General features: G+C 35.4%; 1 pseudogene; it reads right to left on the bottom strand.

Annotated features, from left to right (window-relative positions):
- Positions 1-358: 358 nt before the first annotated feature.
- Positions 359-18,380, bottom strand: part of LOC118018744 — a 124,850-nt pseudogene continuing 106,828 nt past the window's right edge.

Raw genomic sequence — 18,380 nt, forward strand, 5'->3', positions numbered from 1 at the left:
ACATTTATTCTAAAGTATTTTCTTTGTCTCTCATGTTAGGTGGAGTACAAAAACATTTTCAGTCTGCATTTTAAAGATACAAAATATATATATTTATATAAAATGTATATAAAACTATATATATATATGTATATGTATATGCAATTTTTCAAGACTTAAGGCATCCACAGGGGCTGCATTTACAATGTGATTTTTTCTTCTCACAATTTTAAAGCATCAACAAAATAATGGTTGGTATTATTGTCTTTTTCAACATTGTGATTTTTTTTGTAAAGTTCAGAGAGAAAACTTTATTTTCTTATTTTTGAATTTATTGTGTTTCTTTTCTGCTGCTAAAATTTACATTCAAATATGATGATCAAGAAATAAGACACCAAATATAAAAATTATGCAGTTTCATAATTTTCTCTGTTACTTCTAATCTAGGAAAAGTAATTTTACAATTGAACACTTTTAGGCAGCATCTTTTTTTACTTTCTTTGGTTTCTGCTTATTTAGGCAACAATGACTTTAGTCACAAGTCTTCACTTGAACTATGAAGGAAAGTGTGTACCATAAAGGGTCCCAAACTCAGAGGTCTATCCTACAAACTTCATTGATAACTCTTTGTGCATTGGCCACTATCCAGTTATTTGATCCAATGTTGCTATTTTGGTCTCTAGAAAGTTTTCCCTTTCTTCATCAGCCTTAATTGCATACCCAATTTAGTTTATTAATTAATTAATTAATTAATTATTTATTTATTTTTGTTTTGTTTTGGTGCAAAATGGTGCTTTTATTAAAGCACAGGGACAGGACCCATGGGCAGAAAAAGCTGTTGCCTCATTCCCAATTTTAAATAATTCAAGCATTTGGGGGATGTCACAGCCAATGGAATTTCAAATAAGCTTTGGGAAAAAAATTTTTTTCAGTTTCTTCTTTAATGGATTAACCTCAGGCATTATTTCTGGAACAGCTACATAAAAGTCTGCATGAATTTCATCATCCAAAATCCCCTGAATCGTATGAATTCCTTTTGTATGCATACCTCTGTTTTCTTCTGCTATTTTAATCTCTGATGTATTCACTGTGAATACAGTAACTTCATTGATTTCTATCACAAATGAGTATGGGAAACTAAGAACACTGGCCAATGAAGCCACTTTTTATTTTTCCTCAAGTGCTATATATCCAGCGTCAGGTCAAGATAGTTACCTCGCTTTGAATTAGTGAAGTCCAGAATTTGAAATTCTTTACTTTCTTCACAGTGTATATCTGCAAAGGGTTACATGTGTTTTATTTATTTATTTATTGAAAGATTTTACCTATGAGAGAGAGAGAGAAAAGCAGGCTCCCCTCTGCATTGGGAGCCCAATGCAGGGCTCTATCCCAGGACCCTGGGATCAAGACCTGAGCTGAAGGCAGACACTTAACCAACTGAGCTAACCAAGAGCCCCAAGGAGGTATATGCATTTTAGATAGAGATCCTCAGGATTGTTTTCTGTATAGTTTATTTTTTCTTTCTCATCTTTTTTTCTTTTCTTTTCTTTCTTTTTTTCTTTTCTTTTCTTTTCTTTTATCTGATGCTTTTGCTGTGACACCTTTTTGTGTTGTTTTGCAGGATTTGTAGCAGTAGCAAAATATCTGATGGGCACTTGAATGTTTACAGAACAAGGATAAAGAGATATCTGATAAGCCATCTTAAAAAGACTATGCCTTTGGTGATATATCAAGAGTCTATCAGGCATCTTAGAGCTACCATCATATTGACCATTTTGGATTATGTTGAACTAGCATGACCTTTTAATCTTCAAATTTGCCAAAGCAAAGATCTCTTTACTATAGATTCTAATTTTAACAATTTTTTATATTATATGGATTCTACTATATGAAAAGTTCCAGATTAAAGATAAATCATTTTCTTTCTTTGTATTGTTGGGATATATTGAGGATGTGGCTGATTTAATGGATTTGTGCACAACGTGATCATTCAAATAATATCTATCAGAACTGACACTGCATTTCTCAATACTCTAGCCATCTCTAGAAGCACATTTCTAAGGAGCTTTTGAGGTTATAAAAAAGTATGGCTAATAGTAGTTAGTTAGTGTTCTATTAGCAACACCATGTAGACATTTAAACTCTATATGAAAACAGAATAATAATTGGACTTCATTCTCATATTGCCATGGAATTGTGTTTTCTTTTATCTTATATGCTACATTTGCTACTATAATTCTTGAATTTCATGTTCTGAGTACATTTTGAAACGCAAGGAACAGACTAGTGTTATGACAAGAGGATGGTGAGAGTGGAGGCACTAGAGGGGAATCTATTTGTTAAGTGGAGAGTATGTATTGCTGTAAAGTAATTTGATACCTAATGTGTTTAAAATTCAAATATATACATTTATATATCTATTACATATTTTATATATGATATATATACACATATACACATTAATACTTGTATACACATATACATATATACCTATATACATTTGGAGAACAAAACCATACAATTATTTCTGAGGGGAAAAATACTATATTCTCTTTAAAGGATTTATTGTTTTCATTTGAACTAACTGAACAGTAAAATTAAGGTTTCATTCTTTTCTCCTAATTTTATTTGAGAAACGGCTGCACAAACCCTTAAGTTAATTGTTTCTCCTCCTCTAACTCATAATGAGTTTATAATGATCAGTGAAGAAAAGGTCTTTCTCTTTGTTATCTCATATAGAACAATTAAATTTTTCTTGGTTGCTCCAAATGAGTTTCAAACCTTGACTTTTGCATTTATATGTTAAAAATCATCTTGCTTCCTATAATCATATTTTCATTTTTTTCCTCTCTCTTTTCTGTAAGGTATATACCATTGTTGTCATTTCAGAATTCAAGTTAAGTCGAATACTAACACTGATCCTAGACATAAGTGATTTGTAATATCAGCAAAACCACCCACCATAATAATAAGAAACCAATGAGCAAGAATTCCGTGCAGTATCTTGAAGCAGCATTAACTGACTTAATAGCATACCAAGAATGCAAAATCACTTAAATTGTTCAAATAAGACTTGGTAATTTGTCTTTTCCCATTAGGCTTAATGCATTTTGATAGTTAGAATGAGGAAGAGAGAACAAACTATAATAGTCAAGGCCAACGAATAAACCTGCATTGCAGTCATTAATATCAAGCCACTGGTGACTGAGTATTCAGCACATGAATAATTATTACTCTTGGCTGAGAGGATGGAGAACATTACTAGGGAATATTTGCATTTTAATGGCTTTCAGAAGGTTGTTGGTTTTTGGTTTTTGTTTTTTTTTTACATTATTTAGTTTTCTATCTTTGTCCATAGTACTCGAAATGTTCATTGATAACCTTTTTAAAATGATTATTCTTTGTTGTTTACATGTCTATTGAGCACTATTTTTTCAATGGAGTTTTGTTTTGTTTTTTGTTTTTTAGCTATTGACAATATCAAAAGCCCAAGACAACAATTCCATGTATAAATTTAAGATCTTCATTTCCACTCTGATGAATCTCTACTTATCTGAAATATTTGAATAATTCTGTGTAAAGTCCTACAATTTTGTTTGAAGAAAAAAATAAATTAAACTCGTATTTTTAAAGCGGTCACTCGACGTGAAGATCAGTGGTGATACACTTCAAAGTATTTTAACATTAAAGCTTAGCATTTTTATAGTAGTTGTCAATTTTTTAAGATCTATTTTGAAGAATATTAAAAATTATTTTAAAAAGGGGCACCTGGGTAGTTCAGTCTGTTAACATCCCATTCTTGGTTTCAGCTGAGATCATGATCTCAAGGTCATGAGATCCAGGCTTGGGGCAGGCTCTGGGCTCAGTACCTAGTCTGCTTGAGATTCTCCCTCTCCCTCCGCCCCTCCCCCCCCCACTTGCGTGCAGCATTCTATCTTTTTCTCTCTCTAAAGTAAATAAATAAAATCTTTTTAAAAAGTATTTTATTTATTTATTTATTTTTAAATATTTTATTTATTTTGACAGAGAGAGAGAGAGCACAAGCAGGGGGAGTGGCAGGCAGAGGGAGAGGGTAGAAGCCGGCTTTCCCTCCAGCAGGGACCCGATGTGGGGCTCAATCCCATGACCCTAGGATCATAACCTGAGAGGAAGGCAGATGTTTAACCAACTGAGATACCCAGGCGCCCCCCAAAAAATTATTTTAAAGAAAATATCTTTCTAAGTAAGTAAAAATTTTTTATAACTGTTGAACAATATTCTCTTATTTTAAATTATTGAAGCTGTGTGTGTATATATATAGAGAGAGACACATTATATATAAGTCATATATAGTAACTTTATATGATTAAATGTATTTACTATCTGGCTAGGCAACTTTGTGTCTTAATGTTTTGTTCTATTTTTATACTGTAAGTTTATGATATATTAATATGAACATATACATAGATTTTTCTTTTGCTTTAACCCTGAAATATATTAACACCTTTTAGCAAAGAACAAAGTGAAATGATCAATGCAAGATTTTACATTAAATATCTAAAGCCATGGGGTATTAATTATATGTCTTTAATTATAAACTTTGATAAAACCACATTTTAAATATGGATATTGAGGATAAGTAGAAACAATAAAATTTATAGATATTCTAAACAATAATAGGGAAAATATGAAATTGAACTCAAATAATCCTGAGTTTGATTCCCACTAAGATTATGTCTTAATCTCTGTGACATTTTCTACCATGCCTAAACTTCTAGAGACATTGTAAAAAAAATATATCCATGCTATAATATCATTTACCCTAGGGGTGCCTGGGTGGCTCAGTCGGTTAAGCATCTGCCTTCAGCTTAGGTCATGATCTCAGGGTCTTGGGATGGAGCCACATGTCAGGCTCCCTGCCTACCGGGGACCCTGCTTCTCCCTCTCTTTCTGCAGCTCCCCTTGCTCATGCTCTCTCTGTCTCTGTCAAATAAATAAATAAAATCTTAAAAAATAAAATAAAATACTTATCTAGTATGGCACATATAGCAAGATCTCCATTTATTTTTCTGCACAGTTATAATATATGCATTATATATATTTATATATAAATTCTCTTACTAAAGCCTAATACAGGTAGCATAACTTGTATGTATGAAAAGACTGACTAAGTCACCCTGTGTTTTTCATTATAAGTACATCAACATATATTGGGCCAACAATGTCTATATGCTCTTTCAGTTAAGGAACTGAAACAGTCTTCCATCTTTTCATAGAAGGAAAAACAAAAAGTTTATTTGTAATTATGTGAAGTACAATATTTGTTGATTACAAATAACTTGAAATAAATCAAGAGATAAAAACATTCATTATTTTTATGTTGTACCAAAAGTTTTTGTTGAATTTTCAGATAGAATACTTTTCTGTCTATCCTGGATATTATCTAATAATTTTGTATTTTATAATGCATAGAAAAATGTTTAAAAATTATTTAGGATTATTGTTTAGGATTTCAGTTATCTGTAATTCCAGAAGTTTGAATGGTTTCAAGATTTTGACATAATAACAAGATTATTACCCATATCCAGTTTCAGTACTATTACTCATATTCAGGAAAGGATGAGGCAAGTGTATTAGAAAGTAGATCCTTAATAGTGAGTTTGGATTTTTCTCCCATGCCAAACCGTGAACTTTTAATGAAATTCATTAAACCAAAAAAATAGAGGGGCGCCTGGGTGGCTCAGTCGTTAAGCGTCTGCCTTCGGCTCAGGTCATGATCTCAGGGTCCTGGGATGAAGCCCCGCATCGGGCTCCCTGCTCAGCAGGAGGCCTGCTTCTCCCTCTCCACTCCCCTGCTTGTGTTCCCTCTCTCGCTGTATCTCTCTCTGTCAAATAAATAATCTTTAAAAAAAAAAAAAAATAGAGACTCTGACTTTTTTTCAACAGTAAGTTTTCATCTAATTAGCTCAATCACATCCCTTTTATTTTATGACCTAATGCCCTAGGAAATAATTGCTTGCAGGTGTCTATTCTCCAACTACTGTAAAATTTTTCATTTCACTATGTAATTCTTGTCACTGTAATAATATATATCAATGATATTTCTGCTACTTTTAGTCTGTCATGATTGTTTTGACATAAATCAAAACAGTTCATTCATGACCCTCTTTCATTTATTTTGCAAAATGTATCAGCCCTTGAAATAAAAACAAAACCTAGGATCTCTTTAACCATATGCTCTCTTCTCTTCCCCTCCTCTGCCTTTGTCTCTCCCTCCCTATTTTTATTCTTACATGCTTATCCAGCCAGTGTGACTTCAGAGCCCACATGTGATCTTCACACCTGGTCCCCAGAACTACAAAAACATTGATGTGCTCTGATTAAATCCCAGGTCCTCTTCATTGAATAAACCTTGATCTCCTTTAACTGCTTATGTTCTGGCTTTTCCTGGTTTTCGCACAAAACTGTCAGCTCTGGACAGTCACAGGTGGTTCTCAGTATCTGCTTATTAGCTTTGGGAATGATTGTCTGTCTTGTGCAAGAAGGCTTTGTATATGTCTTCACTCCATGGGATGTAGTGATGGTAAAAAAGGATTCTAAATTACTTGAGGAGGAAAAGTAACCTTTTGATTGGAGACAGAACTCCCCCACCGTGTGAGGTGCCATGACAATGCCCGTTAAATTTCTAAAGACTCTCCCTGAAGCATTAGGTCTTGTCACTATTGCTCATTAACTCTGTAGCCAGTGTTATATGGGTCATGGTAGATTTGCATACATTACAAATGTCACAAACCAGGAAAGTCAGATTTACTGTCCCTTTTAAGATTTGCTAGTGTTGTTTCATTGTTGAAAAACAAAGTAATAAATAGTATTTGCAACCAAAGGGCTTATGGAGAAAAAACATCATCAACTTGTAGAATCTTGATTAGTCTTTATTTCACCCTTACTTACATATGGATGCAATGTACAAACACACACACAGACCGTTTCTTCTGTGCATAATAACCTGTAGTGCAGCAGGTGGAACAATAACATAAGATTGTTTGGATGGAAACACATATTTTTATTTATTTTTCTTGACTTTTTTTCCTTATAAATCAGGTGAGAAGGGACAAAATATTTCTTCAGTCTAATTTCCATAAAATCAGCTTCCTCAGAGCCCCAAATGATATTCTCTCAAAATTATTCAATGAGATTAAATAATTATTGATTCACCAAAACAATCAGCACAATAGCTATACTGTATTCATGTAATATAATCATGTAATAGAGTTCATTTCACTCACAGTGGGAAAACCATTAGGTTTGGGAAAAAATATTTATATAAAGTGATTTATCTACAGAGATTAAGAATTTTTCGTTCTTTCATTTGTTCCCCCCGCCCCCAAAAAAACATGATATCAAGTAGTTAGCTGGAAGTTTCTGTATGGTATAAAGTCTAAGCCAAATTACACTTAGGAATAAAAATGTATATGGAAGAAATTGGCTGGGTTTACATGGGAAGACATTCACTAAAGCACAAATTAAATTAACTCTACCACAGAAGCATTGACACTAGAGGGAAGGAGAATGAAAAAAGAGAAAATGTGCTCATGAAATCTGGTATAGAAGTTCCTTTCTAATTTGAAAAACCAATTCACAAATATAAAAGATAACAACGCTGTGCTTACTAATAATTAATTTTATAGCTCAAGCACTTAATAGTTAAAATTTTCCAATAACGGTAAGAGGAAGATAGGAATGATCAGTAACACTCATGAATCTTCTTTGGAGTTCCATGAAATCCCCAGTTGCACAACATAAGCGTAAATATAACCACACTCATCTTTGCAAGTTTACTTGCTAACATAAAATTACATCTATTTGTTTTACTCTATATCTCAGTATTTATAAAACTTATTGTAACATAGAACAGTGATTTTGGGTAAGGTTACTATTTTCCTGTGGAAACAAATCCTAGTATTTTAATTTTGGCCATCATATTAAAAATTAAGCAATACAGGAGCAATATTTCTTACAGCATTTTTACCTTCTGCATAAGCTATGATCTTCACTTTATATGTTTGGGATAGCGAAAATGAAATTTTAATGAATGCCGTATATCTTACCTTTCTTTCTTCTTTGTACCTGCACTCAGAAAAGGCAAACTTTTGTGCAAGAGCATCCCTGAGGCGCGGGTCCATCTTGAACATCCCTTGAATTACTAAACAAATTGGGTATCCAGTAAAACTAGTCTACATATATACTTAATAGCTATAAAACAGGATTTGGAATATGTCTTTTTTTTTTTTCCTTTTTTTGGTCTTCCAGAATTTCAGCTAAATTATTAAAGCAGACAGGAAAGGTGACAAGTTCCTCCTATATAAGAAAGAAAGAAAAAGAAGAAAGAAAGAAAGAAAGAAAGAAAGAAAGAAAGAAAGAAAGAAAGAAAGAAAGAAAGAAAGAAAGAAAGAGGAAGGGAGGGAGGGAGGGAGGAAGGAAGGAAGGGAGGAAGGGAAGGAGGGAGGAAGGAAGGAAGGAAGCAAGGAAGGAAGGGAGGAAGGGAGGAAGGAAGGAAGGAAGGAGGAAGGAAGGGAGGGAGGAAGGAAGGGAGGGAGGGAGGAAGGAAGGAAGGGAGGAAGGAGCCAAGCTACAACTAAGATCTTATTAAGAAGTGACCTTATTAATCCTTTATTTTTAGCCTTTATGGAAAAAAAGCTAAACATCTACTAAGATCAAGGATTATATGAAGAATGCTCTCATGTTTGGCCCTTGAAGCATATTTTGGAGATATCAGCAAGAAAACAGAAAAAACATTATCTCTTTACCTATCTGGAAGCTGCTGAGTTAAACATGACATGCGTTGTCTGTTCTGTTCTATGAACTTAGCAGGGCACTCAAGATCTTCAGGAAACCATCAAGATTCTTTAGAAATTTGGGGAGACTAGAGACTAGTGTCCGCTTTTCACCTTCTTCTCCAAAGAACTCACAACAAAGGACTCAAATGTTGAGTCTATTCCCTGATGGAGATGTGTGACAGCTTGGATAACACACAACCACCTGAGTGAAAGGATATTTTCCTTTCCTCTACTGCACCATCTCTCTCAGACCCTGGGCTGTCCACAGGCAGCCATTTAGGAAGGAGAGGGAGTAGAGCAAATGTGAGCAGTGACCATACCTCCTTGAAACCTTATCCTCCAAGTCATGTGCCAGGCCTGACCTGCAGAATGGGGGAAACTTACAACTGAATATGAGCTTAAAGTTCTGATGTAGACTGGACTGATCTTTCAAATACCTGAACATAAAACTGATCTTAATAAGCAGAAAAATGGATACGGGGGAAGGGAGAAAACAAGAAAAAGATTAATCAGATATCTGCAATTTTCTAATTTCAATTAGAAATCCAAAATTTACTGAGAGAATTTATACAAGAAAGAAATAAAATGGTACCGATGATTTTTGTGCCTCTAAAACATAGGTTATGAATTAACTTTAACATGTGCTGAAATGTAATAGTTGACAAAAATTTATGGTCTTAATCAACACTGGGACTCAAATTGTACTTTAGTTTGGGAATATTCATAATTTTTAAAAAAGGTATCCTCTTTAATCCAAGGGGAATTACCAAAGATAAAATAGAGGAAAGCAAATGTACTTCACTCTTGGCCATCAGAACTATTTCCTTACCCAGATTCCCCATAGTCATAGTGCTTATTGCCTTAAAATATTCCATCCTAGTCATAGACACTCTATTCAACAAGCAGAAATTTAAATAATCATATAAAGTAACTAAATAGTAATAAATTAAATTACATTTAAATTGGTTTTTTAACCTTACAACCCACTTGACAAAATAAGACCCCATGGACTTTACCTATCTCCACCAGTTAAAATAGTTAATACAAATCAATATAAATTAAAACAAGACCTCCAAGGATTCAACCCAATTATATAAGGTCTATTTAGATAAGGGGTGATTAACCCATTGTTTCTTTACTTAGCTTAATTTCTCCTGTTCTTAAACCTGGAAAGAATAAATGGTGCTTCATGATAGATTGGCCCTCATACTCAATATTATTGAAATTAAAGACTCCATTCAATAATGAACTGGTAAATAATTTGCAGTCAAAGATTTGGTTAATATATTCTGTTCAGGGCCTATTATGATAGGCTTTCAACTACAGTTTGCTTTCATCTTCAAAAAGATACAATATACTTTATCTGACAACTTACGGGATATAACAGCCTTTCCATCACACACAATATTTGCATACAAGATCTTAACCATATCTAGCTTTCTCTAGGAACACAAATATATCATGACAGCAATGACATCTTTCTATAAGTAGGTTTATTTGACATACAGATCAAGGACATGCAAATACTCACAAAGGATCTCTAGAAAAGAATGAACCATTGCCCCAGATAAAGACCACTGCTTCAGTAAAATTTTGGTATGTTATCTGGTCAGTTAAAGGCACTTAACCCCTGACCATTGTCAAGAAACAGCTATTGAACATTTCAGCATCTATAATATTAACATGAACATTAATATTAATATTTTAAGCCTTTGGGGGTTCTGAAAGAAACATATTTCCAGTTTAAATATTTTCCTAAGCCTAGAAATGCTATTATTCATAAATTGACCCAATTTGAATGCCCTCCTTTCCATTAAAATAGTCTAGAGTCTGTCCAAATTTTAATACAACATATACTCCAATTAGTGTCTCCAAGAAACTCTTTTACTTGGCATGGTATAGGAACCTCTTTTCATGCCACCTAGATTCTTTGGACCACCTATGGTAGCTATAAATTTCCCATAATCTTCTGATGCAAGCAACTGCCATTCTTGGCTGCATGTTACCTGACATGAGAGAAGTAATTGCTAGATACATACATGGATCTTATTGAAATTGATACTTTCACAGGCACTGAACCTGGGACCTTTATATCCTGCTGCCCGTTGTGAATTAGGTTAGGAAGAAGCATTCCATAAGGTATGGCCACTTGGTAAATGAAAATAGTACCAAAAGAAAGTCCTGATCCTGGACCTCCTGGCATATCTCAAATGCAGGAGGAGGTGGCCTCCTCATCCTCAGTCCCTTGCCAGTTGTCATGAGGCTGAATGAAGTCATCTCTCTACCAAATCCCTTAGCTACATGAGAGTCCATTGGTATCAACTGACCACATATCAAAGAAAATTCATACACTTTATGAATGGCAGCACCACTAGTACAAGTTCTAGAACCCACAGGGGAGTTTTTGTCTTCTGCTCCTTAACCATGGCATTTCTCATCAAGGACAAGAATTATGAGTCAACACAATTAGCCAAAATTTGGGTAGCAATTCTTGACAATGGATGCCCTGACCAACAACAGCCCCATCTGCCCATTTTTGTAGACCCTTGCACCAATTCCAGTGGCATGGTCATCTGGTCTGGCCAATCGCCAAAACAAGAATTCCTTTTCCAAGATTGCCTCATCGAAGATAAAGAACACTAAGAATGTCTTCCTTCACAGATACCCCAAATTAAAAGCACAATACAAGTCTCATTAAGACACTTATACCTTTTGTCGTTTAAGATATCATTGACAGTAACCAAAGCACATATTTCGCTTCTCAAGAGCTGAGCTCTTGAACAAGGCATTCAGTGGAACTTTCACTTCAATTATTGGCCTCAGCCTACCAGCCTCGAAAAGTGCCAGCCATATGTTTTATTTAAATAAAATTTAATTAAATGAAACACGGTACATTTCAGCCACCAGTCAAACATCAGGGGTGAATTGGAGTAAAGTGGTTACCTTTTTGATGTTTGACTGCTAACAGCTTTCAAGACCCACCTCTCCTTTTTCCCCCTCTTCTTCACCTGTTAGCAAACAAAAAATAAAATCCAACTGATTCTTTCTCTGCCACTGGCAAGAAGTTCAAATCATGTAGGCTACTGGCCCATACAGTAACCCTCCCTCTGACCTACCCCCTAATCATAATAATAACTAAAACCCTTCTTTGCTCTTTTCTTTTTCAAATAATTTTCAGACATGCATGGAGGCCTCCCCTAGATAACCTCATTATATGAGGATTAAAACTTTCAATATTGTCTTGGTATGTGTGTGTATGTATAGCATACACATTTTGTATACAATATAAATATAATATATATTTTTATATATGGAAAATATTTACACTATATGGAAAATGTATTTTTTTAAATGTGATTAAAGTTAACAAATGCAAAGGAGTGGCTACATAGGCAGTAGGGGTTGTATATTACCAGGAAGGGAAATACAGAAAATATTCAAGAGATTGGAAATGTATTTCTTAAGCTGGGTGGTGGTCACATTAATAACCATTATTTTTTCTCAAATTTTTCTAATTAATTTGAATGTTTGTCAACAGTAGAGTACATAAGGATAATATGATCAATATTCTAGTTATTGAAAAAGTGAAAATGAAAAATTTAATTTGAAACAAAGACAGATTTCAGGCATTGGAAAGGAAATTTAAAATGTTTTAAAAATTTGTAATTGTACATAAAGAATATCCACAGTAATAAAAATAAGATAATATCTAATGGATAATTATAATTGGAATTTGAACTATTCCTTATCTATTTATCGCATGGTAATATTATTTTCAACACTGAAAAAAAAATTTTTTTAAGATTTATTTATTTATTTTAGAGAGAGAGAAGAGTGTGTGTGTGTGCATAGGGAGAGGGCCAGAGGGAGAGAATCTTCAAACAGACTCCCCATTGAGCGCCAAGCCTGACGGGCTGGATCCCATCACCCATGAGATCATGACCTGAGCTACAACCAAGAGTCAAATGCTTAACCTACTGAGCCACCCAGGCACTCCTTCAACACTGAAAAAATGTAAACGTTAAGTCAAAATAAAGTATTTTTGTGTGACTCAGGGAAAAAAAATAATAAAGCACTAATGGTGTACTTTTCAATGTGCTTAATGCAGATTATAATTTTTATATATTATACAATTATGATTGAATGTCACTAACATATTCTGGATTTAATATCTTCAAGTATTAGATTTAAAGTCAGATTTCATAGGTAATATCTTTGCCATGTTAAATAACTTCTATGACCCTCCATTTCTCCATCCATAAAACAAGGATAACACAAACCTTTGAAAAGGTTTGCTATAAGGAACAAAAGATAATAAAAGTGAAAATGACTTTCACAGTGTCTGACTTACATATGGTATTCAATAAATTTTTGGCATGATTTAAGAATGCTATTAAAAATAGAAAATATTTAAAAAATATGTGTGTGCTTCAGTGCTCCCTAATGAAATATCCTAGAAATGGGTCCTGCCTCATAAATACTGCTGTGAATTTAGACTATTAATTAAATAGCCACAAGTTTAGGACTAACCAGAAGGGGCAGCATGATGAATTTGCTGAGATGGGAATCAGTGAACTCTTAGGAATGAATAATATAAGGATTTTAGTATTCATGTAGGTCTCAGGAACAAAATTTATTTATGGGGGTGGGAGGAGTGACAAAAGATTAGCTCCTAGTTATGATGAAATTTATTCAAATTGCCCTATTAGTATTAAAGACTGAACTCGTGTCAGACTTCCTGACACCTTGACTTGATTCCATGTCATCTCTGATTCATATCTGGATCACACTACTCCTACCCTTAATTTTTTTTTATGTATCTGCCTTTCTACCTCAATTCGTACTGTCTACCTGATTTCTGTAAACAGATTAAGATCTTAGGCAGAAAAGAGTGGAAATTCTAAGTATCCCTAGGGCAGAGGTCACCTCCAGCTTCTGAGGAAAGATGACCAGGTGGTCAAACAGAATGAGGTCTGTGGGGTCTGCCATAGTGAGAAACAGCAGCTCTATTGCACAGCCCATAAGGAGATCATTGTTGCTCTGGGGTGGATGGCCCTGCTAGTTGCTGCCTAATCTAGATACATTTAAAATCGAACTCCAGTGTTTTTTGAGACCCACTGGGAAGTGCTTCCACTGAATAGGCTTACAGAGATGCTGCCTGATGTATGTTGATCTCCATTCCTATCCTCACCTCTATCCTGGCATAAGAAATTTGGGCATTGTGAAAGACAGAAGAGAGGTTGTTTGTAGCTTCATGTAAGACTTTACCTTTATTCCCTAAGGCCCTGCTTAAAACCTTTTTTTTATAATTTCTGTCCCTGTAGTTTAGCCACAATTCCCAAATGGAATTTTTAAAGTGTCTAACAAGGAATGTGATTTGGAAGGTTATGGGAAAAACAATTGACTATAGTTTAATTCTGCAAAAGAGAAAACTACAGGTGTTATAGAAACTCATCTATTCTCTCTCTCTCTTCATTCATCCATCCATTTCTCCATCTATCCATCTCTTTAGCTCTCCATCTTTCTATCTGCTTAGATGATGCTAATATATTATTTAGTCTATTTTCAGTTCTATTAGTAAAAAGAAATAGGAAGAGACCTCACTCATTTAGAATAGATAAAATTAACTATAGATAAAAAAGGACATTCATAAATGCTTTCAGTTAAAAAGAACTAATAAATTGCTTCCCTTTAGAAAGTTGCTAACATATCATTCTAAGAAAATTTCTGTGAAAATGTAAGATCCTTACAAATTCTTTCAGGGAAGTTCTCATTGTTGTGAGAGAGATTATTAGTAAACTGATACAAAGAGGGAAACAGCCTAATGCATCTAAAAATGGCAGCCATACATACTTTCAGTTTCTTCTTTTTGTGTACTAAATGAGTATTTTTTCTTAGATGGAAATAATATTATTAAATCCTGGAATTGGCCTATGGAAAATCAGCCTCTGAAATTTCACATTAATTTTTTATCTAACTAGACATTTTTAAATGTTTCATATATTACTAGTATTATTAATTCATGTTTTTCAATAAAGTTGAATATACAATGCAATATATTAATATATTATCATTGGTTTAAATATCTATAATTGGCAATTGTCATTGGTTTAAATATCTATAATTGATAATGGTAAAGGAAATACTGGTAATTATTTCAGATCTTGACACACCAAAATATATAGTTTATTTAGGTACCTAATATTTTTGTATCAAAATGTAATTAATAAAACATAATTTGAAGACTTTAAAATATTTTTTTCAAAAGCATAAAATCTAACAGAAGATCCAGGTTTTGATGATGTCATTAGACAATGCAAAATTAAGGTTTTTGGTGACTGGTGAGTAGTAAAATTAGAGCCCATGAGTATGGCTGATTCTAGAAAAATATCTTTTCTCTGCTCATAACTAGTGAATTGGCTTGAAAAAACATTTCTAGAATGATGTAAAGATGGAGGAGGAGTAAGACACCGTATTTCAACTGGTCCCCAGAATTGAGCTGGATATCTACCAGACCACTCTGAGCACACACAAAACCAGCCTGAGCTGTAAGAAGATCTGGATCTCTACAAACAGCATATCGCAGGTGGTTGGTTTTGAGGTACGAAGCGGGGAGCAGTGATTTCGCGGGAAGATGTCAGAGGATAAATGGCAGCGGGAGGGTGCCTGGCCGTGAGGATCCTACACCACCGGTGAATGACAGCCTCACTCACTGGGGACGAGCACAGACTCGCAGACCGGTAGTGGCAGGGAAAGGACTTTAGGGCAGCCCCCGGGGTGGAAAAAGAGAGTGGCGGGGTCGCGCCTGCGAACTGCAGCCCCCGGGGTGGGAACCTGGAGTGGCGGGGTCACGCCTGTGAACTGGGAGCGGCTGGTGGTTTTAGAAGCACAAAGGGCAGAGACGTGCCCCGACTGGGAGGCAGGACTGGGGGCGCTGCGGAGGGGCGCACAACCCAGGCCACTGCAGTTTATAGCAGCACAGACAGAAACAGAGACAGTGTGGCCTGGAGAGCTCACTGAAGAACAGAATGCGGTCTCTCTGCTCTGAGGCAGAGGGTTGGAAATGGTCTCTTCTGCTCTGACTAATGGAAGAAACCCGGAAAGCCGCCAGGGAAGGCTGCCAGAGAACAAAAAAACCCAAAACCTGATTCCCAATGAGCCCATTCCCCACCATAGGGGGGCAGGGCAACTCCGCCCAAACAGGGTTGTCTGAGTAACAGTGCGGCAGGCCCCACCCATAGAAGACAGGCTAGGAAAACAAGAGGCCAGCAACCCTAAGGTCCCAAGAAAACAGGTGCATCTTGCTTGGGTTCTGGTCAATAATTTGGACTCTATACATTCCCTCAAACACCCATCAACAGAATGACTAAGAGGAGGAGCCCCCAAAATAGAAAAGACTCAAAGATTATGACTTATGCTGCAGATTTACAAATGGATGCAGATATAACCAAGATGTCGGAGATGGAATTCAGGCTAGCAATTGTGAAGACAATGGCTAGAATGGAGAAATCAATTAATGGCAACATAGAGTCTCTAAGGGCAGAAATGAAAGGTGAATTGGCAGAACTTAAAAATGCTATCAGTGATATCCAATCCAATATAGATAATCTAACAGCTAGGGTAACTGAGGCAGAAAAGCAAATAGATGACCTGGAAGACAATATAATAGATAAAAAGGGAAAAGAGGAGGCCAGGGAAAAACAACTCAGAATCCATGAAAATAGAATCAGAGAAATAAGTGACACCATGAAGCGTTCCAATATCAGACTAACTGGAATTCCAGAGGTAGTGGAGATAGAGAGAGAGGACTGGAAGATGTATTTGAGCAAATCATAGCTGAGAACTCCCCTAATCTGGGGAATGAAACAAATATTCACATCCTAAAGGCAGAGAGGACCCCTCCCAAGATCAAGGAAAACAGGCCAACACCCCGGCATGTAATAGTAAAACTTGCAAATCTTAGAACCAAGGAAATCATCTTAAGGGCAGTTAGGGGGAAGAGATTCCTTACGTATAGAGGGAGGCACATCAGAATAACATCAGACCTATCCACAGAGACCTGGTAAGCCAGAAAGGCCTGGAAAGACATTCAGGGTACTAAATGAGAAGAACATGCAGCCAAGAATACTTTATTCGGCAAGGCTTTCATTTAGAATGGATGGAGAGATGCAGAGCTTCTACGACCGGCAGAAACTGAAAGAATATGTGACCACTAAGCCGGCCCTGCAAGAAATATTAAGGGGGGTTCTATAAAAGGAGAAAGACCCCAAGAGTGATATACAACAGAAATGTACAGGGACAATCTATAAAAACAGCGTCTTCACAGGCAACATGATGACAATTAATTCATATCTTTCAATAATCACTCTCAACGTGAATGGCCTAAATGCTCCCATAAAATGGCACAGGGTTGCAGATTGAATAAAAAGACAGGACCCATCCATATGTTGCCTACAAGAGACTCATTTTGAACCTAAAGATACATCCAGACTGAAAATGAAGGGATGGAGATCCATCTTCCATGCCAGCGGACCTCAAAAGAAAGCTGGGGTAGCAATTCTTATATCAGACAAATCAGATTTTAAACTAAAGTCTGTAATTAGAGACACAGAAGGACACTATATCATTCTTAAAGGGTCTATCCAACAAGAAGATCTAACAACTGTAAATATCTATGCCCCCAACATGGGAGCAGCCATCTACATAAGCCAACTGTTAACCAAAATAAAGATTCATATTGATAATAATTCGTTAATTGTAGGAGACCTCAATACTCCACTCTCAGCAAAGGACAGATCATCTAAGCAGAAAATCAACAAGGAAACAAGAGCTTTGAATGATACACTGGACCAGATGGACCTCATAGATATTTACAGAACATTCTACCCTAAAACAACAGAATACTCATTCTTCTTGAGCACACATGGAACTTTCTCCAGAATAGACCACATACTGGGTCACAAATCAGGTCTCAACCGATACCAAAAGATTGAGATTATTCCCACATATTCTCAGACCACAGTGCTTTAAAACTGGAACTCAATCACAAGAAAAAATTTGGCAGAAATTCAAACACTTGGAACCTAAAGACCACTCTGCTCAAGAATGTTTGGGTCTACCAGGAAATCAAAGAAGAACTTAAACAATTCATGGCAATCAATGAGAATGAAAACACATCGGTCCAAAACCTATAGGATACTGCAAAGGCAGTCCTAAGGCAGAAATACATAGCCATCCAATCCTCACTCAAAAAAAAAGAAAAATCCCGAATTCACCAACTAACTCTACACCTTAAAGAACTAGAGAAAAAGCAACAAACGACACATAAGCCATGCATTAGAAGAGAAATAATTAAAATTAGAGCAGATATCAATGAATTAGAAACCAGAAACACAGTAGATCACATCAACGAAACTAGAAGTTGGTTCCCTGAAAGAATTAATAAGATCGATAAACCATTGGCCAGACTTATCCAAAAGAAAAGAGAAAGGACCCAAATCAATAAAATTATGAATGAAAGGGGAGAGATCACGACTAACACCAAGGAAATAGAAACAGTTATTAGAAATTATTATCAACAACTAT

Source organism: Mirounga leonina, unplaced genomic scaffold (genome assembly GCF_011800145.1).
Source record: "Mirounga leonina isolate KUSES-001 unplaced genomic scaffold, KU_Mleo_1.0 Mir_172, whole genome shotgun sequence".
In the NCBI taxonomy this organism is placed as follows: Eukaryota; Metazoa; Chordata; class Mammalia; order Carnivora; family Phocidae; genus Mirounga; species Mirounga leonina.